The sequence below is a fragment of the Papio anubis genome, chromosome 2 (assembly GCF_008728515.1).
Source record: "Papio anubis isolate 15944 chromosome 2, Panubis1.0, whole genome shotgun sequence".
NCBI lineage: Eukaryota > Metazoa > Chordata > Mammalia > Primates > Cercopithecidae > Papio > Papio anubis.
The window spans coordinates 138,312,836-138,336,175 of record NC_044977.1 but is presented as its reverse complement, the minus strand read 5'-3'; the positions used below and the strand labels follow the sequence as shown (position 1 = coordinate 138,336,175).

The window sequence follows — 23,340 nt, the reverse complement described above, 5'->3', positions numbered from 1 at the left end:
TCAAATAAATAAATATGTATTGGTAACATGAATTTCAGGTGGTGAAAAGTACAACAATGAAAAATAGAGCAACTCTATGGGAGAGTGCCAGCGACAGAGGGGTCTCTATTGTAGATGTGGCTTGCAGAAAGGACCTTGCTGAGGATGTCATTTTCACTAAGACCCAAATGAATGTCATGTGTAAGACCAGGGAAAATACAAGAGAAAAAAAGAGTTGCAACCTTGAGGCAGGAATCTGTCTGGCATGCCTAGGCCCAGCAAGAAGGCCAATGTGACTGGAACAGAAAGAGGAAGAAAGGGAATAGAAACTCTGTGAGGTTGGAGAAGTCACTGGGAGCCAGATTATATAGCATCATGGTAAAAATTTCGGGTTTTGCTATAAACGTGATGAAAAGCTGTCGGCAGTTTGACTGTAGGGACTGACTCTGTCTTATGTTTTATAAGGTCACTCAGGTTGGGATATATTTTTAAGGTAGAGTCAACAGTGCTTGTTGATAAATTGAAATGAGGTCTGCAAAAAAAAAGAGGAATCAAGGGTAATGCCTACGACGTTTTTCTGAGCAACTTGATGACTCTGAATACATATATTGAGATAGGGAGCACTTCAAGAGTTGTGGTTTTGGTGAAGAAGATCAGGAGCTCATTTGTAATGTGCTTAATTTGAGTTGCCTATTAGACATTAAAATAGAGATGTCAAGGAAGTAATTGGGTATGTCTGGATTTTCTGAGATAGCTCCAGATATACATTAGGAAATCATAAGCATAAGCATGATATTTAAAGCCTTAATACAGAAGGAAATTTCCCCAGGAAATCAGTGCAGATAAACAAGGTTTAGAAGTTTGAGACATCAATGTTTAATGAGAAAACAATGGGAGGCCATAACAACTAATGTTGTAGGAAGAGAACTAGGAAAATACTCGTGGATGTTGAAGGTTGTTCTAATTATCTATTGATGCATAACAAATGATCCAAAAATTTAGCAGCATAAAACAATGCCTAATGTATATGCTTATGATTCTATGGCTCAGCAATTCAGGCAGGACAAAGTAGGCATGGTTTATGTTTGGAACCTTAGCTGGGGTAGATCAAATAAGTGAAGATGGCTGGGTCACAAATCTAGGGTCTTAGTTCTTCTATACCCAGTCTCTCAGCATATTAGTTTGGACTCCATGACAGCATGGAGCTCTCAGGGTAGTCAAATACCTTATGGGGTGGTTTAGGACTCTGAGAGACCAAAGCAGAAGTTGCCGTTCTCTTAAATGTTAGCCCAAACTGGCACAGAGTCCCTTCTGCCATAATTTATTGGTCAAATCATAACATTCAGCCCATATTTGATTAAAGGAGAAATAGACCCCACCTGATCATCTCTAATTTTCCTTGTCCATCTCTCCCACAGTGGTTAACTATTAAAAATTAGTTCACAGTGCAATCATCATTAAAATAGCCATATATACAAAGGAGCTGGGACAGAGAGGGCTGTGTCTGATGGATTAGGAGAAAGCTTGACAGAAGGACTTCATTTGGGTTTTAAAGACTAGATGGAGTTTGCTGGATGGAACAGCAGTAGTAGCATGTACAAATGGAAAGTTTCATGGAAGAGTACGCTGTGCTAAGGGAATGCAAATGTGCCTGCAGTGTGACCATGCTAGAAAGAGGAAACTTATCCAATAACCACTGGATGTCACTGGAAAGTTTTATTACAAAATTCCTCCTGTCAGTGTGTGGGATCAATCAGTATGAAAAGAATGGACATTAAAAAAAATCATATAGGATCATATTGCAATTACAGTTTGGGAAAATACTGTCGGATTAAGTTATGGTTAGTGGGAATCAATAGGAGGGGAAAGACTTCAGAGGACTCAGCAAATATAGGATGGAACGATGAATTGCATTTACTTACTTATCCAATCTTTGTAGCACTTATTAGAAGCCTGGCACTGAATTGGGATTTAGAGAAACAAAAATGAATGGTGTGGTTCCTACCCCAGAGGGGCTCACAGTCTTGTGAGTATGATTTTGCCACGGGTTTAGAAAGGCCTGTGGAGACCTGGCGCCGTAGCTCACACCTGTAATCCCAACACTTTGGAAGGCCGAGGTGGGCAGATCACAAGGTGAGGAGATCGAGACCATCCCGGCTAACATGGTGAAACCCCGTCTCTACTAAAAATACAAAATAATTAGCTGGGTGTGGTGGCGGGCACCTGTAGTCCCACCTACTCGGGAGACTGAGGCAGGAGAATGGCGTGAACCTGGGAGGCGGAGCTTACAGTGAGCCGAGATTTCCCCACTGTACTCCAGCCTGGGAGACGGAACGAGCCTCCGTCTCAAAACAAAAACAAAAACAAAAACAAAAACAAAAAAAAAAGAAGAAGAAAGGCCTGTGGAATGTCTCAGAGCCTCTCGGTTGGAGCAGAAAAGTTACTGGTGAGTACAGATGCATGTATGTGATCTGCAGAAGCTAGTCAGGATCCAACTTGCATTTAATACATTTCCATAGATGGTTCAGTTGCCTTTTTCTGCCAACTCCTGAGCTTTCATCCAAGAGAAATCAGTGTTTGCTTTGCAAGGTAAAACATTGATTTAGCCTTCAGCCTAGATGTTCTCTGCTTGTTGAGCCCCATAGGCAACTTCACGTCTACACTTTCATCCTGTCTCTTTCAACTCCACTGTTTAAAAAAAGAACTTTCCTATTAAACACTGTTACTCTGAACAATCTCTAGCTTTTTACGTTTCTAGCCAAGCTGTTTTCAAAATACCTGCTATTTCTTATAGACTTATATGGTTTTTAACCCTTTTGAAATTACATTGAACTAGTCCTACCTTTTGATGTATTCAGTTTAGCAAGTATCAGGGACAGTTTTAAATTGATGCTTCAGTTTGTGGCTTTGTTATAGACGGAAGATTTGTGGCTGAAAATAGGGCTAAATCCTACTTCTTGAAGTTGCTTATTTTAGAGTCTCTAGAATCAGGCAGGCATGGATTTGATTCTCAAGTTTTTAAAAACTACATGACCTTGACCAAATTAACTCATCTCTCAAAGTCCAAGTCTCCTCAATCTTAAAATGGGTCTAATACATGAGACGGTGTTTGGCTATAATGTGCAAAAGACATAATAAGGTACAAAAACAGACACAGTTCTGGGAATACCCAACACCTAGATTTAATGTGTTAATATTTTACTAATTGTTTTTCAGATTTTTATTTATTTATTTTGAGACCGAGTCTCGCTCTGTGGCCCAGATTGGAGTGCAGTGGTGTGATCTCGGCTCACTGCAAGCTCCGCCTCCCGGGTTCACACCATTCTCCTGTCTCAGCCTCCCAAGTAGCTGGGACTACAGGAGACTGCCACCACGTCTGGCTAATTTTTTGTATTTTTAGTAGAGACGGGGTTTCACCATGTTAGCCAGGAAGATCTCGGATCTCCTGACCTCGTGATCCACCCGCCTTGGCCTCCCAAAGTGCTGGGATTACAGGCATGACAGATTTTTAAAAATAAATGATATATATCAAGTGAACAATGTTTTTGAAGTGTAATCATCATTACTTGTAAATCGATTTTACTAATTTTAACTATTGCCAAGTATTTGATTTTATAAATGAAATAAATATGCAATCATTTATTTAGCCATTCTGTCTATAATAGACATTAATGTGTTTCCATTTTTATATTACCAAAAATTCTGCAATAAATATTTCACACATTTCTATGTGGTCACACATATTTATCTTGTTCTTTCTCCCCATATATATATCTAAATCTTGATGAAGATTCTATTTAGTTTTAAAAGTATGTATCAGAGTGCCTTTGCACTTCTCTATGTGGACAATCATAATATATAGAAGTAACGACTTAACGACTTTTTTTTTTCCATTTCTTTGACAGGGACTTCCGGTTGTCTAACCCAAATGCCAATTTTTATATGGGCACCCTGCCACTCTTCTAAAAGACTACATTTTCCAGGCAATTTTGCAACCAGGTGTGACCCTGTGACTTCATTCTGGTCAATGAGATTTAAGCAAAGTGTTGTGTGGGACTTTAGGAAAGCCTCCTTAAATGGGAAAAGGTGAGCTTGTCTTCCTCACTACTTCTTCCTGAAATTACCTAAAATGAAAATTCATTGGCTGGGAGTTTACCTTAAACAGAAGGCCATATGCAAAACTCGTACAGTAACAAGATAGAAGTATGGGTCCCTGATCACTTTGAAGCTACCACATCAATCCTGCCTGCCTGCCTCTAGATTCTCATTCCCTTCCTTCCTTCTTGCCTGCCTGCCTGCCTGCCTGCCTGCCTGCCTGCCTTCCTTCCTTCCTTCCTTCTTCCTTCCTTCCTTCCTTCCTTCCTTCCTTCCTTCCTTCCTTCCTTCCTTCCTTCCCCTTCCTTCCTTCCTTCCTTCCTTCCTTCCTTCCTTCCTTCCTTCCTTCCTTCCTTCCTTCCTTCCGTGAGAGAGAAACTTCTATCTTATTTAAGGTATTATTATTTAAGATTTTTCTGTATGTACAGCTGAAACTAATCCTAATGGACACACTTTCCATTTCTCGTATCTCTTATCTGTTTTCCTTGAGCTATTGTGTTGCCTTTGACCTCCAGGAAAATACTGAATAATAGTGTTCATTGCAGCACTCCTTCTATTATTCTTACCTAGAATAGAAATGAATCAAAATCTTCTTCATTAAGTGTGATATTTGAGTTTTTGATATTAGAGTTTTTGTAGATATCTTTTATTATTAAGGGAGAAGAAAATAAAAAGTACATCTTATCTGTCATCATTATACTTTATCCCAGTTAAAATCAGAGAAGCAGCCATTAACTACTAGTAGATAGTTGCATACATTAAATCTGACCATATACAAGTTTTTAAAGGCTGTTGCTCTTTGAAAATATTTCTCTTTATTTTTAATGTTATACAACAGGGACATTTATAATCCAAATATAATCCATATGTACATGTAACAAAATAAATCTTATAATAAGATTATAACAAAATAATATAGCATACTAGTGAAATAGCCACAGTTAAAATTCCCATGTCAGAGAATTCCTAGTATTGCTTTGCAATTGACTTTTTCTTTGTTTGTTTGTTTGCCTGGCATTACTACAGACAGAAGAAACAAACTTTATCTTATGAACAAAAGATTCTTTTTGGTTCAGTATTCAATTTTTAATGATAGATTTCTGAACTTGGCTTTTAAAAAAGTAGGCTGGATAAATGAACACAAATAAATAACAAAATAAATTTCCAATCACGTGGTACCTATAAAGAAGGTGCTGCCTTTATTTTAAAGAAAGAGAAGCATTGATTAAAGACTTTTCAGAAGAAATAAAGAATAAGGAGGATCAATATCAAGACTTCAAAAGATGGATCAATAGGAAAGATTAATATTTTGATCATTCCAAAATATTTGCTTGTTATAGACACTGCAAAGTAACATCCATCTTTTATTTCTTTTCAGAAGCCGAATACCTGTTAAATGTTATATACATACTCTAACATTTACTTTTAATGCTTGTGCAAATACTTCACAATCTCCTTCTCTTAAAATCCAAGAAAGCGCCTGCCCACTCAGGTCTTTTCTATAGTATTTTAAACACACGTCTGAAGTTGTTGGCCATATGTGCTAGAACTCTAACTGCTGCATTCGTTTGCAGACACAGACAAGATTTGGATTAGCTACCCAATTTAGATTTTGAAAATTGTATGATCTATGTTCTGAATAGAACCTCAAACCACAGTGTTTTATTACACAAAGGATTTGCAGTAATGACCCCATCAAAATATTCATGTTTATAGAAATAGTACTACCAGTATACAAGTTTATTTTTGCTCTTAAATATAGTAATATTGGAATGCATAAGGTTTCAAGTCAGCTGGATCTTTTATATTATGTTCATGTTTCTCATCTGTTGATTCAACTACTTAGAATATAACCTAAAGGGAGCAGATGGTAAGTGAGTGAATAAAGACCTGAATTCTAGTTCCATAATTATTTAACTAAGTCCCAGAGATTCGTTGGTAAAGTAGGCTTTTTTTTTTTTTTTTCTCTCAGAGATAGTATATATGAATCCTCTCCAAGGGTGTTGATACTAATGATAATCTTCACTATGCAACTCTGTTCAAACAAAGCGCATATTTCAGGAAAAATTACCAGAGTATTTTTGTCATTTTGCAATGAAAACAAATAAGATCATTCCGCTTCCGCAATTGAAAGGATTTCAGAGGTTAAGAGGAAAGTCAAACAGAAGTTTGACATTTTATTTCAAGAATTACCTCTTCAAGTCAATCCATATTCTCAGATGACTTGTGGCACCTGTTTATATCATCCAAGGTAGAGCAGATGGAGTTACTACAGGTGAGACTGAATTTGGGAAACAGGAAAATGCCACAAGATTTATGCACTAACAGATCTGAAATTGAATCATATGAAATTTCAGTATTTGACTTTTTGACTTTCAAAATGACAATTTCATTTTGTTCAACCCAACATTATTAATGGCTAATATTTATTAAGCAGTAAGGGTTTTATATGTATTCAATTACTTATTCCTCATAACTATGCAGTGTGGCAGTAATTATAGTAACCCTTCCCATTTGAGAGATGATAAAATGAGTCACAAAGGGATCAGAAATGTCCCTCAGGTCACACAGCTAGTAAGTCTTAAAGCTGGGTTTAGGATCCAGGTGCTCTGGCTTTGATGCCCGGGCTCTTTACCTGCACTACACTGGTTATACACAAAATATAAATAAGGTCAAATTCATATTCCAGTTCTGGATTGCAAAATGCCCCAAATTTCTATCCATTGACCTAAAGGTAAAGCTAAATTCCAGACCCATGTATATGACTTCCTCTTGGACAGCTTCACCTGTATGTACTTCAGATTTTTTCTACTCAACATCTTCAAAAAAAAAAACCTTATTCTCTTTGTCCACACTGCTCAGTAGCCCATGCCAGAATTTTACGTTTCTCTTGGACTCCTCCTTAATTTCAAGTTCAATCAACTACCAGGTTCAGTCATATCTATTTCCTTATCTCTTTCATACCTACCTTCTTCCCTCCACCTCTACAACCAGAATTTCTCACCTGGGCAACTATAATAGGCTTCTATTTTTCTGCCTATGTCAACCATTGGTCTGCCTCAGTTCAATAATCCATCAATCACTGTGTGAATTTTTGAACATGTAAATCTGATCATGTTATACTTCCTCTTTCCTGATGGATAATTTGTATATAACTTATATTATTTTGCAACTCTTCACTGTTTTTTCCCATTCCTGCTAGTCTCAAGTTCCATGCAGAGAGTATTAGCCTATTGCATTTTGTAGTCACACTAATATACATACAATAGTGCTATGTTAAATGTGTGTAAACTGTGATTTATAATCATATTTCTTTATGTAATTGAGGTGCTTGTCACTTGTGTTCATTTCAATTTCTCAAATTATTTGCTTTTGTATTTCTCTACTTTAAAATGATTTCAGGTCATTTGCAGGTACATTACACAGCATGAAATGGTGCCATAGGACTTGTAATTGGCCTAAGGCTTCACTTTATAATTGGGCAGATCAAACTTCTTTGACTTATTAATTCTTATTTCTACTATAAACTGATATTTTTAAGGTTATTGGCATAGCATTTTATATTAACCCCGGTTCTTGTGGGGTTAGACTTTCATTTCTTCAGAAAGGATGGATTAAACAAAGTGAAGTCAATTTCTTCACAATTTCTTATATAAAGATGTCACCGGCATATTGAGCATTTTGCTCATGTGTTCAGATGCACATATTCACAACTGTGTTTGTTATCCACTTACTCCTCACTAGAGATAAATAACCTATTTTATTGGAGTGTGCCAGTATGTTGTGATTTGTCATGTAAAACCTAATTTTTAATTAACTATAATTTTACTTTTTCAGTATGTTGGTTTGCAATATTCCTTACAGCAGAAAATAAGATGAATAAGCTGTCTATGCTTGTGGTCCTTGAGGTGTTCTATAATGTTTAGATCCTTTTGGTTAAATTTCTTTTTTTTTTTTTTTTTTGAGACAGAGTCTTGCTCTGTCGCCCAGGCTGGAGTGCCATGGTTCAATCTAGGCTCACTGCAAGCTCCGCCTCCTGGGTTCACGCCATTCTGCTGCCTCAGCCTCTCCAGTAGCTAGGACTACAGGCTCCTGCCACCACGCCTGGCTAATTTTTTTTTTTGTAGTTTTAATAGAGACGGGGTTTCACCATGTTAGCCAGGATGGTCTCAATCTCCTGACCTCGTGATCCGCCCACCTTGGCCTCCCAAAGTGCTGGAATTATAGGTGTGAGCCACCGCACCAGGCCTTTTTTGGTTAAATTTCATGAGAATTAGAGGTAATGTGGCATTGGAGGAGGATGGCATTGATGTGTCGGGAACTAATAAGAAACAGAGTAGGGATTGGTCTGGCTTCTTTCTTCAAAAAATCCCAGGAAAATATACAGCACCAGAGCTTTTACTAATGGGTAGGCCTGGTTCTACGAGACAAAGAACATAAGTATCACTCTTCTTCCTCTATAATAATTTAGAACTGGTTCATCCAGGTCCCATTGGCATCTCCTTGTCCTTTCTCACTGGCCAGTATCATATCTGAGTTACCCCTAACCACATGAAAAAACATTTTGCTACCCTTCCCACCACATTGAGTTGCAAGTGACTTCTGAGACTATCTCAGGCTGTCTGATTGGACACTCCACAGCAATTTCTCCTGTTTGGCTGGACTTAAGGGAATGCTGTGAGGCCAGCCCTCACCCTGGGGTGCACTTGGAAAGTGAGACAAAGTTATTCTGAGATTTCCATCACCTCTACATCACTAGTCCTGCAGTCTGCCTGTAGATGGGGGACAAGGAGTAGATCCTTTCTGACCAACATCTAACTCTTGTGTTTTTCCTCTCTTTTCTTTTAACCCTTTATTTAACATGCTTTATTTAGTCTCAGGGACAGTAAAAACAGGCTTAAGCTAATCATATATACTTCTAGATCATCTTCCCTTATGCCTTGTCCCTAGCTTTTTATTTTCAAAAGTCAGTAATTTAAGAAATAAAAGCTATCCAAATTGAAAAAGAGGAAGTCAAATTGTCTCTTTGCAGATTACATTGTCTTATATACAGAAAAACCTAAAGATTCCACCCAAAACTCTTAGAACTAATAAATTCAGTAAAGTTGCAGGATACAAAAGTAATATAAAAATCAGTAGCATTTTTATACATAATCAACAAACTAGCTGGAAAAGAAATCAAGAAGTCAATCACATTTACAATAGCTACAAAAATACATAGGAATAAATTTAATCAAGGATGTGAAAGACTTCTATAAGAAAAACTGAAAAACACTGATGAAAGAAATGAAGAGGATACAAACAAATGGGAAGACATCCTATGCTCACGGATGAGACAAATTAATATTGTAAAAATGATAATACCATCCAAAACAATCTACAGATTCAATGCAATCCCTGTCAACATACCAATGGCGTTTTTCTAAAATTTGTATGGAGCTGCAAAAAACCAGGACTAGCCAAAGTAATCCTGAGCAAAAAGAAAAAAGCTAGAAGTATCACACTACCAGACCTCAGAATATACTACAAAGCTGTAGTAACCAAAATAGCATAGTATCGGCATAAAAACAGACACATAGAGCAATGGAACAGAATAGAGGACCCAGAAATTAATTCACACATCTATAGCTAAATGATTTTTGACAAAGGCAAGAACACTCATTGGAGAAAGAATAATCTCTTCGATAAATGGTGCTGGGAAAATTGAAATTCATGTGCAGAAGAATGAAAGTAAACTCCCACGCCTTACTCTATATAAAAATCAACTCAAAATAGATAAAAGATCCAAGTGTAAGACTTGAAGCTATAAAACTACTTGAGGAAAACAGAAACCTTCAGGACATTGGTCTGGAAAGACATTTTATGAAAAAGACCTCAAAAACTAAGCTGGGCACTGTGGCTTACGTCTGTAATCTCAGCACTTTGGGAGGCTGAGGAGGGTAGATCACCTGAGGTCAGGAGTTTGAGACTAGCCTGGCGAACATGGTGAAACCCCATCTCTACTAAAAACACAAAAATTAGCTAGGCATGGTGGCACATGACTGTAGTCCCAGCTACTCAAGAGGCTGAGGCAGGAGAATCACTTGAGCCCGGTAGGTGGAGCTTGCAGTGAATGGAGATTGTGCCACTGCACTTCAACTCCTGGGTGACAGAGAGAGACTCTGCCTTAAAAAAAAGAAAAAAAAAAAATCCACAGGTAATAAGAAAAGTAAACACACGAGATTATATCAAGCTAAAAAGCCTCTGCACAGCAGCGAAGGAAACAATTAACAGAGTGAAAAGGCAGTCAACAGAATGGGATAAAATATTTGCAAACTACTCATTCACAGGGTATTGATATCCAGAATATACAAGGAATTTAAACATCTCAACAGCAAAAATAACAATCAGGTTAAAATATGGGTAAATAATTTGAACAGACATTTCTCAAAAGACATACAAATGACCAACAAATATATGAAACAATGCCCATCAGAGAAATGTAAATCAAAACCAAAATGAGGTATCATCTTATGCCAGTTAGGACGGCCTGTTAGCACAAAGACAAAAATTAACAAATGCTAACAAGAATGTGGAGAAAAAGGAACTCTTACATACTGTTGTTGGGAATGCAAACTAGTACAGCCACTATAAAGAATAGTTTGAAGTTTCCTCAAAAAACTACAATAGGACTGCCTATGACCCAGGAATCCCACTATTGGGAATCTATCCAGAGAAAAGGAAATCATTGTTTTGGAGAGACATCTGCACCCCCACATTTATTCACATTTATTGCGGCACTAGTCACAATAGCCAAGATGTGGAATCAACTTAGGTCTCCATCAACAGATAAATGAATAAAGAAAATATACTATACATATTAGATGAAGTACTAGTCAGACATAAAACACAATGAAGTCATTTGTGGCAACATGGATGGGCTGGAGAACATTATGTTAAGTGAAATAAGCCAGAAACAGAAAGTTAAACATTGCATGTTCTTGTTCGTATATGGAAGTTAAAAAAAGTTGATCCCATAAAAGTAAAAAGTAGAACAGAGAGTACCAGAGGCTGGGAAGGGTAGAAGGAAGGGAAGGATAGGGGGAAATTTGTTAAAGGATACAAAATTATAGCTAGATAGAGGGAATAAATTCTACTGTCCTATATCACTGTAAGATGTCTGTAGTCAACACTAATATATAGTTTCCAATAGCTGTAAGGAGGATATTGAACATTCTAATCCAAAGAAATAATGAATACTTGAGATGATGAATATGCTAATTATCCTAATCTTATTTGTATTAGGGTTCTTTAGAGGGACAGAATAGGGTAGATACATAAAGGAAATATATGTGTGTGTGTGTGTATATATACATACAACAGATACCCTATCTCTAATAGGGTAGACATATAAAGGAGTTTATTAAGTATGAACTTACATGATCACAAAGTCCCACAATAGGCCATCTGTAAGCTTCAGGAGCAGGAGTGCCAGTCCAAGTCTCAAAATTGAAGAACTCGGAGTCTGATGTTCGAGGGCAGAAAGCATCCAGCAAGGGAAACAGATGTAGGCTGGGAGGCTAGGCCAGTCTTGCGTTTTCATGTTTTTCTGCCTGCTTTATATTCGGTGGCAGCTGATTAGATTGTGCCCACCAGATTAAGGGTGGGCCTGCCTTTCCCAGTCCACTGACTCAAATGTTAATCTCCTTTGGCAACATCCTCACAGACACATCCAGGAACAATACTTGCATCCTTCAATCCAATGAAGTTGACACTCAGTATTAACCATCACATCACTGTTCATTCTTTGTATTGAAACATCACTATGAACTCCATGAGTACGTGCAATTATTATTTGTCAATTAAAAATACAAATTTTAAAAAATGTCAAGAATTTGCCTTACCTGCCGTTGTCTCTGTTGTGTCATCCCTTCCCAGAGGAGAATAGGTACTGAATATTTTTACTGCTTATTACCGCTTGAAGGAGGAAAGGTAGCTAAAAATATAGAGAAGAAAAACAGTAGTTATTATATCAAAAGTTTTTTGTACTATATGCAATTTTATTTTGGTTGTTTTATTATAGTTTTAATCTTACTTAGTCATTACTATAGTAAAAACTTAATTCTGGTTAATTAAAGCTAATATTTTTAGTATTAGCAAAGCATTACAAGAAAAAATTTTAAAATATTTAGCCTTATTACAAGCCCATTGTCAGAATTAAAATGTACCTGGAATAGGCTTCCTATATGTGTTTCAATTGGTTTATGTTATATATATATATTTTTTACTTATAAGTAAAAATCATTTGTAATTAGGATACCAATGAACCAGGCTATATTTAAATTACACTTTATTACTCATTGGCTTTAGCAAGTTAAATCTAGCAGTATCATTCTTTTAATGTGTACCTTTTAAACTAATGAGAATTTATTTCACTATGCTGTAGAATAAAATGTCAAATAAGGAGAAGCCACAAATATTTATTTTATTTATGGGTCATAGCATTCTCAAAAACTGTATCTAGAAATTAAAAAGTTGAAATAGATAAAAAAAAAAAAAAAAAAAAAAAACCCTAAGCAAAAAGAGTTTAAGAAGTGCTAGATCCAGGAATAGAAAACCAAACATCACATGTTCTCCTTCATAAGTGTGAGTTCTCACTCATTGGGAGGGACACAGGGAGAGGAACATCACACACCGGGGCCTGTCAGGGGTGGGGTCAAGGCGAGGGAGAGCATTAGGACAAATACCTAATGTATGTGGGGCTTAAAACCTAGATGACAGGTTGATGGGTGCAGCAAACCACCGTGGCACATGTATACCTATGCAACAAGCCTGAACATTCTGCACATGTAACCCAGAACTTAAAGTATATGTATAAAATAAAGAAGGGCTAGATCCTTTCAGGTGGTTTCTGAAATCAGCTACCAAAGATATTTGGTGTACTTTTATTCCTGTCAGTTCTAGCAAAGATTATGGAAAAACAAATAATTTGTAAATGCTGAGAACTGTACTTACTTCAGAGGATTATTGTAAGAATTAGTTGAGAAACCCAGAGCCTGGCACATGAAAAATTCTCAATAAATGCATAATAAATATGTTTCTGATGGCATCTGGGAGGAAACTATATCAGAAAAAGGACAAAACTGTTCCTGATCCTGTACAGAAAGTAAGACCTCCTGGACTGTGATGTCCTTCGAGGGTTAGGTGCTAGGGTTCACAAAGCACATAGCTTTAATGGGAAGGGAAGGTCGTTCACAGGGAACAGGGAGAGTTAGGACAGATGCTCAGAATCTAATAGGATGGGGAATGCAAAGGATTTTGAACACAGGCAAAAGACATTTGGCCTGCCAGAGAACAGCCAAGGTGTTCCAAACATGAAGCAACTTCCAAAAAGTGAAGATTCACAGGCAAGATAAGTTACCAGAGAAAGAAAAAGAATAAAGGGAAAGCACTCTCAGAGGATATTGTAGGGAGGGCAGCAAAGCTCTAGCAATAAGACAGTAAGGCACTGAGTAAATGACAGGTTTCCAGCTGAGCTCTTCCTTCTATAGAAGCAGAAACAGATCAAGAGCAAGACCCAGACACTGACAAGAAAATATCTAGCTGTTAAAATTCACTTAGGATTAGTTATCAAAATTAAAATAGATATGGTACTTTAAAAAAAGGCATTAATGCATATTATATAATTATACTGTATGATTATTCTTAAGCGCACATTTATCTTATTGAAGTTTCAGTAAAGAATTCTGAGAAATGATTATATTTTTATAAACCATCTGGTTTAGCTGCAGGCAAACTCAGGGAAAAATATATCTGATGAGGTTAATCTTTTTCATTTCCCAACAAATCAGAACAAAGACTGAGGAGAAGGAGGGATATTCAGAATTGAAACAACGAATGTAAAGGGACTTAAATATTTGTATATACAATTTTTGACATTTTAAACATTACTTGAGAACCATTTTTCTCCACCACAATTATGTTAAATCTTTCATCATTTTATATATGATCAAATGTGATATATTAAGTCAGTATTTTGAGGTAATTAGTACATTTAAGACCACAGTCATTTGGGGAGCTAACAGTGGGGGACTTCATAAACTAAGGTCCCTGAACTGTCTTTCCATGTGGAGAATGATTAATTCAAGACCACCACCCACATGCAATAATACAGTTTTCCCGCATTCTCTGCCTCCTTGTTTTTACATCTTTGGTCTCATTTTGTCTTCACTCTGTATGATTCTAACCCCTTCCCTCCCTGATATCATCACTTAATATTTACTGCTTTTCTTTCCAAAAAAGTACACTAAAGAGAAAAACAGTCAAATGTAGAATCATCAGTTCTTTGTTTAATGGTATCAATGCTTTGTTTAATGGTATTATTGAAATTTAAAGAAGTAATTTAATTTAGGTTCAATTTAAATTGTTTACTTGTCTTGGATTCTTATTAGCGCCTTTTTCTTTTTTTCTTTTTTTTTTGAGATGATGTCCGGCTCAGTCATCCAGGATGGAGTGTAGTTGCTCAGTCTCACTGCAACCTCTGACCTCTGCCTCCTGAGTTCAAGCGATTCTCCTGCCTCAGCCTCCTGAGGAGCTCGGATTACAGGCACCTGTCACCATGCCTGGCTAATTTCTGAATTTTAGTAGAGATGATGTTTCACCATGTTGGTCAGGCTGGTCTTGAAATCCTGACCTCAAGCAATTCACCTGCCTTGACCTCCCAAAGTGCTGGAATTACAGGCATGAGCTACCGTGCCTGGCCTTATTCTTACACATGTAATTGATTATTTAATAACATTTAATTTCTGACTTTTCTAATTCAACCTTAGAATTAAAGGCATTGGTTTAGCAGTGGACCAGAAGCTGTGCACAGAGCAAAGTCCTTGTCCTTATAGAGTGTATATTACAGAAAGAGATATAGAAAAAAATAGAGAAATATAAGATATAATTTTAGGTACTGATGGGTGTTATAAGAAGAAATATATAGAGTATGAATTGAGAAAATGGCAGGCAGGGATTCGTTTTAGACAGAGTTGGTGTGTGAAAGTGAACAAGAAAGGGATGAATGTAGAGTTCAAAAGGACATAGCTCATGGAGGGCCTTAGAAGTCTTGGCGAGGACTTTATTCTGAGTTTGATGAGAATCCATTGGAGGGATAATGTCAGAAGATTGATAATATGATTAACACTTAAAAAGAATTGCTTTAGCTACTATAGCAATATGAAGATGAACATCAAAGAGGAGACAAGTCAAGATTATGCAGCAGTTAGAAGAGGAAGGGATGGGAAATGGTCAGGTTTGAGTTACGTTTCGAAGTAGAGATGATGGTATTTGATAATGGTGTTTGGACACTAGATGATTAGTTTAGCACTTAAAGTTATAAAAATCTTAAATGAGTTTTTGTTTGATAGAGGGCATAGCTCTCATCCTCCCATGTTGGGAATAAGCACTCAAAATCTGGCCATAAACTGGCCCCAAAACTGGCCATAAACAAAATCTCTGCAGCACTGTAACATGTTCATAATGGCCCTAACACCCAAGCTGGAAGGTTGTGGGTTTATGGGAATGAGGGCAAGGAATACCTGGCCCGCCCAGGGTGGAAAACTGCTTAAAGGCATTCTTAAGCCACAAACAATAGCATAAGCAATCTGTGTCCTAAGGGCATGTTCCTGCTGCAGTTAACTAGCCCAACCTATTCATTTAATTCGGCCCTTCCCTTCGTTTCCCATAAGGGATACTTTTAGTTAATTTAATATCTATAGAAACAATGCTAATGACTGGTTTGCTGTTAATAAATGCTTGGGTAAATCTCTGTTCGGGGCTCTCAGCTCTGAAGGCTGTGAGAGCCCTGATTTCCCACTTCACACCTCTATATTGCTGTGTGTGTGTCTTTAATTCCTCCAGCACTGCAGGGTTAGGGTCTCCCCAACGAAGCTGGTCTCGGTAAGCGGCGTCCATTGTGGGGGCTAGAATCCAGGTCGAAGAGTCACCAGAGTGACAGTTGGAATGGAAAACTAGCTGGAGGACACTCAAGTACTCTTAAAGCAATCCCCGTGGTGAGTAAGAAGGGGAGCTCGGAAGTGTCAGGGTAATAGTGGGATAGGTGTGGGGTCTGGTTCGTTCCACCTTGGAACTTTTTCACACTAATGAGAAGGAGAAAGGAGAGTATAGTGAAGTAACAAGAGGTTACAGAACATGTTTATTTGCCAGCTAAAGCTAAAGTGGCAAAGGAAGGAGAGGTTCATCCCTACCCTTCTGCACCCCCTCATTATTATTTTGAAGAAAATGACCCCCCAGATCTTTCTTTTCCGGAGGACACTGGGTGAAAAGTAGTTACCCCAGTGACTGTTCAAGCAGCTCCTCGAGCAACTGCTCTTAGTTCTATTCAGGCAGGAATTCAGCAAGCTAGATGAGAGGGTGATTTAGAGGCTTGGCAGTTCCCTGTTAGAATACACCCCCTGGATCAAGAGGGAAATATTGTATCTACATTTCAGCCTTTTCCTTTAAAATTACTCAAAGAATTAGAACAAGCAATAAGTCAGTATGGACCAGGTTCTCTTTTTGTAATGGGACCTTAAAGAATGTTACTGTTTCCAGTCGGATTATTCCTACTGACTGGGACGCTCTTACTCGAGCTTGTCTAATTCCTGCTCAATTCTTGTCAATTAAAATTTGGTGGAGAGATGAAGCTTCCATTCAGGCTCCTCACAATGCCCAGGCCCAACCTCAAATTAATATAACTGTAGACCAACTTTTGGGGGTTGGCAGCTGGGCTGGCTTAGATGCACAACTGGTCATTCAGGATGATGCCATAGGACAGTTTAGAGAAGTGTGCATTAGAGCTTGGGAAAAAAATCACTTCAGGTGGAGAACAATACCTTTCCTTTAGTGCTATAAAACAGGGACCCAGAGAACCATATGTTGATTTTATAGTTCGGTTACAGGACTCTCTTAAAAAGATGATTGCAGATTCGGCTGCTCGGGATATAGTGTTGCAGTTACTAGCTTTCAACAATGCTAATCCCAATTGCCAGGCTGCTCTGCGACCCATCAGAGGGAAAGCACATTTAGTTGATTATATCAAGGCCTGTGATGGTGTTGGAGGTAATCTGCATAAAGCTACCTTGTTGGCACAGGCAATGGCAGGACTGAGGGTGGATAAAGGAAATACTCCATTTCCTGGAGCTTGTTTTAACTGTGGGAAGCATAGTCATACTAAAAAAGAATGTAGAAAAAAAATCAGCAAGTCAGGCCGCCAGATAGGGGAAAAAAGAAAACTGTTGAGCCTGAAATATGTCCAAAATGTAAAAAACGAAAACATTGGGCTAGTCTGTGTCACTCTTAAGTTTGATAAAGAAGGGAACCCTATTTTGGGAAACACCATGAGGGGCCCATCCTGGGCCCCGTTCTAAACCGGGGCATTTCCCGCTTGGGCCAATCCCTCACCCCTGTACAATGTCTGTCACCCACCACAGCCAGTAATGCTGCAGTAGATTTATGCTGCACAAAAGCTGTGAGCCTTCTGCCTGGGGAACCCCTGCAAAAGGTCCCAACAGGAGTCTGTGGACCCTTGCCAGTAGGGACAATAGGATTACTTTTAGGAAGATCTAGTATAAGTTTAGAAGGCGTACAAATACATACTGGAGTCATTGATTCAGATTACAATGGGGAAATTCAAATTGTTGTGTCTACTTTTGTTCCCTGGAAAGCAGAGCCAGGAGAGCGCATAGTACAGCTCCTGATTGTGCCGTATGTGGGAATGGGAAAAAGTGAAACTAAACGAACAGGAGGATTTGGGAGCACAAATAAACAAGGCAAAGCAGCTTATTGGGTAAATCAAATTACTGATAAACATCCTACCTGTGAAATAACTATTTAGGGAAAGAAATTTAAAGGTTTGGTAGATACAGGAGGGGACATTGCAATAATTTCTCCACAGCACTGGCTGTGCATGTGGCCAATTCAACGTGCTCAATTTAACATAGTTGGAGTTGGTAAAGCCCCTGAAGTATATCAAAGTAGTTATATTTTGCATTGTGAGGGGCCCAATGGACAATCTGGGACTATTCAGCCAATTATAACTTCTGTAAAACTTATGGGGAAGAGATTTATTACAACAATGGGGAGCACAAGTTGTAATTCCAGAACAATTATATAGCCCTCAAAGTCAACATACAATGCATGAAGTGGGGTATGTCCCTGGTATAGGACTAGAAACAAAATTTGCAAGGTTTGAAAGAACCTTTTCAAGCAGAAAGGCAAAGTTCTCGCCAAAGATTAGGAAATAATTTTTGATGACGGCCATTGTTAAGCCTCCAGAACCTATACCTTTAAAATGGCTAACAGATAAGACAATTTGGATAGAACAATGGCCACTAAGTAAAGAAAAACTGGAGGCTTTAGAGAAATTAGTTGCCGAACAATTAGAAAATGGGCACATAGCTCCAACATTTTCTCCTTGGAATTCTCCAGTTTTTGTAACTAAGAAAAAATCAGGTAAATGGAGAATGTTAACTGACTTAAGAGCTATCAATTCAGTTGCAACCTATGGTAGAATTACAGCCAGGATTGTCTTCTCCTGCTATAATTCCAAAAAATTGGCCTTTAATAGTCATAGATTTAAAAGACTGTTTCTTTACTATCCCTTTAGTTGAGCAAGACTGTGAATGGTTTGCAGGTTTGCAGTTACAATTCCTGCAGTAAACAACCTGCAGCCTGCTAAGCATTTTCACTGGAAAGTGTTGCCACAGGACATGTTAAACAGTCTATTTGCCAGATGTATGTGGGGCAAGCAATTGAACCTACTCATAAAAAATTTTCACAGTGCTACGTCATTCACTATATGGATGATATATTTTGTGCTGCCTCCACTGGAGAAATATTACTCCAATGTTATGATCACTTGTAAAATTCGATTTCTCACGCTGGTTTAATTATAGCTCCTGAAAATACTCAGACTACTACTCCTTACTCCTACTTGGGGACCTTAGTAAATGACACTACCATTGTGCCACAGAAAGTAACCATACATAGGGATCAACTAAAAACATTAAATTACTTTCAAAAATTACTCGGGAGTATTAATTGGATACAACCTGCTCTAGGCATTCCTATCTATGCCACGAGTAATTTGTTTGCTATCCTTAGAGGAAATACTAGTCTCACTAGCCCTTGGCAATTAACAAAAGAGGCTAGGGCAGAGTTACAACTGATTGAGAAGCAAGTCCATAAAGCTCAGATAAATAGAATAGATCCAGAGAAGACTCTAGATTTGCTAATTTTTTTCAACTCAGCATTCACCTACTGGTGTTATTGTCCAAGAACAGGACTTAGGAGAGTGGCTTTTTCTTTCACATACTAATTCACAGACTCTTAACTCCTTATTTAGATCAAATTGCTACTATGATAGGGATTGGGAGAACTTAGATTGTTAAATTACATGGATATGCTCCTGGAAAAATTATTGTCCCTCTCACGAAGGCACAGATACAGCAAGTTTTTATAAATAGTCTTACTTGGCAAACCCATTTAGCTGACTTTGTGGGTATGCTAGATAATCATTTTCCTAAAATGAAGCTGCTTCCATTTTTGAAATTAACTAATTGGATTCTCCCTAAAATAACTAAATTTAAACCAGTTGAAGGTGCTGAGAATGTTTTTACAGATGGGTCTAGTAATGGTAAAGCTTCTTATTCTGGCTCAAAAAGTAAAGTTTTTCAGATGCCCTATACTTCAGCTCAAAAAGTGGAGCTTGTAGCTGTAATTGAGGTATTAACTGCTTTTGATATGCCTACTAATGTGATTTCTGATTCTTCATATGTGGTTCACTCCACACAGTTAATTGAAAATTCTCAGTTATGATTTCATACAGATGAACAACTGATGACTTTATTTACCCAACAGCAAACAGCAGTTAGAAGTAGAATGAACCCTTTTTACATCACTCACATTAGGATGACACAGTTACACATGCTTTCTGATCTCAACATTTACCATAATAAATCTGCTCATATAATTGAGGCATACCGCCCACAGAAACCTCTTTATAAACAGGATTGGACGCAGTTAGAAAAATGAATGTACTTGTTTAGGAAGATTGCTTTGCAGAACAGGAAGAGGTGCTGCACAACGATTCCTATGGAATCATTATTAATTGGTCCCCTAAGGGGATGTTTAGCTTGAATTGCACCTCTCAGTCTGTGTGCCATGGTCACACTATGTTCAGATGATCTGAACAAAATGGTCAGATGGTAGAAATGATAAGAAGTATGGCAAAAGTTCTTATGATCTGGAACCACAGTGGTATAGTGGCACCTCAACCTCAAATGATATGGCCCACTCTAGGAGCTAAACATAAGGATTTGTGGAAACTATTAAATACTCTCAATAAGATCAAAATTTGGGAAAGAATAAAAAAGCATCTAGAAGGACACTCTACAAACTTGGTTTTGGATATAGCAAAATTAAAAGAACAAATTAAAGCATCCCAGACACACCTGACCTTAATGCCAGGAAATGGAGTGCTTAAAGGAGCTGCAGACAAATTAGTAGCTAGTAACCCATTTAAATGGATAAAAACACTTGGAAGCTCTGTGATTTCAATGATGATTGTGCTTTTAATCTATGTCGTTTGTCTTTGTATAATCTGCAGACGTGGATCCCAACTCCTGCGAGAAGTAGCTTACCGTGACAAAGCTGCCCTTGCTTTTATCTCTTTGCAAATAAAAGAAGGGAGACATGTTGGGAGCAAGCCCCCCAAAATCTGGACATAAACTGGCCCCAAAACTGGCCATAAACAAAATCTCTGCAGCACTGTAACATGTTCATAATGGCCCTAACGCCCTACCTGGAAGGTTGTGGGTTTATGAGAATGAGGGCAAGGAATACCTGGCCCGCCCAGGGTGGAAAATCGCTTAAAGGCATTCTTAAACCACAAACAATAGCATGAGTGATCTGTGTCGTAAGGGCATGTTCCTGCTGCAGTTAACTAGCCCAACCTATTCATTTAATTTGGCCCATCCCTTTGTTTCCCATAAGGGATACTTTTAGTTAATTTAATATCTATAGAAACAATACTAATGACTGGTTTGCTGTTAATAAATGCTTGGGTAAATCTCTGTTCGGGGCTCTCAGCTCTGAAGGCTGTGAGAGCCCTGATTTCCCACTTCACACCTCTAGATTGCTATGTGTGTGTCTTTAATTCCTCAGTGCCACTGGGTTAGGGTCTCCCCGACCCAGCTGGTCTCGGCAATCCCATATAAAGGTGGTCTGCCGTCCCATCTTCTACATGGTATCACATGCAAAGAAATTTAACATTCTAATAAATGCATTATAAGAAATTCAAAGTTTTCTTGAGTTCTCTTGGAAAGTAACATGACCAGTCATCTTATCATCCCTTTCACCACCTCCTTTGCCCTCTGATTCTTATGTGGCTCAATAGCCACACCACATTCATCCTCCTCCCTCTCTCCTCAGCTCTCACTGAGTTCAATCAGCATCAGCTCATCTCTCTCTATTCCTCTCCTCTTGTCCGTTGGGGGTCTCTCCTTCTACCTATTTTGACTTGAAACACTCTTGACTTTCTCAAAGATGAAGTGAGGTGCTGCTTTGGGTGTTTTAGATTACTCTTCTCTGCCCACCACCCACTCAGCACAGTGGAGGCCAGGCCAGCAGCCACTATGTCAGTCAGCAAGGCCTCCTAAGTCTCAAAAGTCAGGGAATGAAGGGAAGTGTTTGAGACTCATACACTAATACCTGCTGCCTCTTCTACACTTATTATTAGCCAAGAGTCAGAAAGTACAGGTCAAAAACACCTGGAAATCAGTTTTACTTAAATTTGAACTAGAAATATCAATAGGACATTTTGAGAAACAATACCTAAAAGTAATCATCTTATTCTAAATACTTACTTGTATTCATAAATAATTGTTTTACAAATCGAATGATTATTGTTATGGCATAAAATACATCATGTGTCGTTTAGGTATGCAATGTTTTAAACTTTCAACTGATTTAGGAATCATTATTCTAAAATATCTAATTTGCAGGGACTTGACTCTTCCTTATTTTGATAATTCTATTTGTAAATTTTTGTTTCCTTTTTAAGTTGTAGGTTTTTGTATTAATTTTTCTAAATTTATTTTTATTCACTCAACTATTGTAAAATATGACTGGGCCAGGTGCAGTGGCTTATGCCTGTAATCTCAGCACTTTGGGAGACTGAGGCAGGTGGATCACCTGAAGTCAGGAGTTTGAGACCAGCCTGGCCAACATGGTAAAACCCCATCTCTACTAAAAATACAAAAACTAGCTGGGCATGGTGGTGTGTGCCTGTAATCCCAGCTGCTTGGGAGGCTGAGGCTGGAGAATCACTTGAACCCAGGAGGCAGAGGTTGCAGTGAGCTGAGATCGTGCCATTGCACTCCAGCCTGGGCAACAAAAGCAAAACACTGTCTCAAAAAAAAAAAAAAATATATATATATATATATATATACACACATATATATATATATATACACACATATATATATATATTACACTAGTTGATTAGTATTGCAAATACAACTGTAATTCTTTGCTTATAAAATTTTGAACAGCTATGCTTTGGTGAGACACATGTTTAATACCAAATAGAGCAAAAGAACTACTAAATAAGATATATCTTTGTGAATGTTTTAATGAGTTATATAGTAACAATTTCTATTCCCTGTAATATACTCAAAATTGCTTATAGTTAAGTACGGTACATTAAGTACGGTACTATGATTGTGACTTTTTTTTTTTTTGAGACCGGGCCTTGCTCTGTCACTCAGGCTGCAGTGCAATGTTGCAATCTCAGATCACTGCAACCTCCGCCTTTCAGGTTCATGTGATTCTCATGTCTCAGCCTCCAGAGTAGCTGGGAATACAGGCGAACGCCATCACCCCTGGATAATTTTTGTATTTTTAGTAGAGACAGGGTTCTACCATGTTGGTCAGGCTGGTCTTGAACTCCTGACCTCAAGTGATCTTCCCACCTCGGCCTCCCAAAACACTGGGATTACAGGTATGAGCTACTGCACCTGGCCTGATAGTGACTTTAAAACTTTTTATTTTGAAACAGAAAAGTTATCTTAACAAGGTCTTTTTTTTCCTCTATTTTCATTTTTTTCAACCACATAACTTCTTATGAGCTTGCTAAATACTGTCCTTTATGAATACATATATAAATATGTATTTAAACTAGACATGCAGTTTCTGGCTCTTGGATAATAAATGCAGGAGAGGCAACAGGTTTCAAGCCTGTAT

General features: G+C 37.9%; 1 long non-coding RNA gene across 10 annotated transcripts in view; it reads right to left on the bottom strand.

Annotated features, from left to right (window-relative positions):
- LOC110742632 overlaps positions 1 to 23,340 on the bottom strand; it is a 288,855-nt gene that overhangs the window by 109,703 nt on the left and 155,812 nt on the right. For 3 of the 10 annotated variants that reach the window (XR_002520502.2, XR_002520507.2, XR_002520501.2), the window contains exon 3: positions 11,958 to 12,049. This is a non-coding gene — a long non-coding RNA (uncharacterized LOC110742632). The other 7 variants (XR_002520499.2, XR_002520508.2, XR_002520504.2 and 4 more) reach the window with 6 other exon arrangements.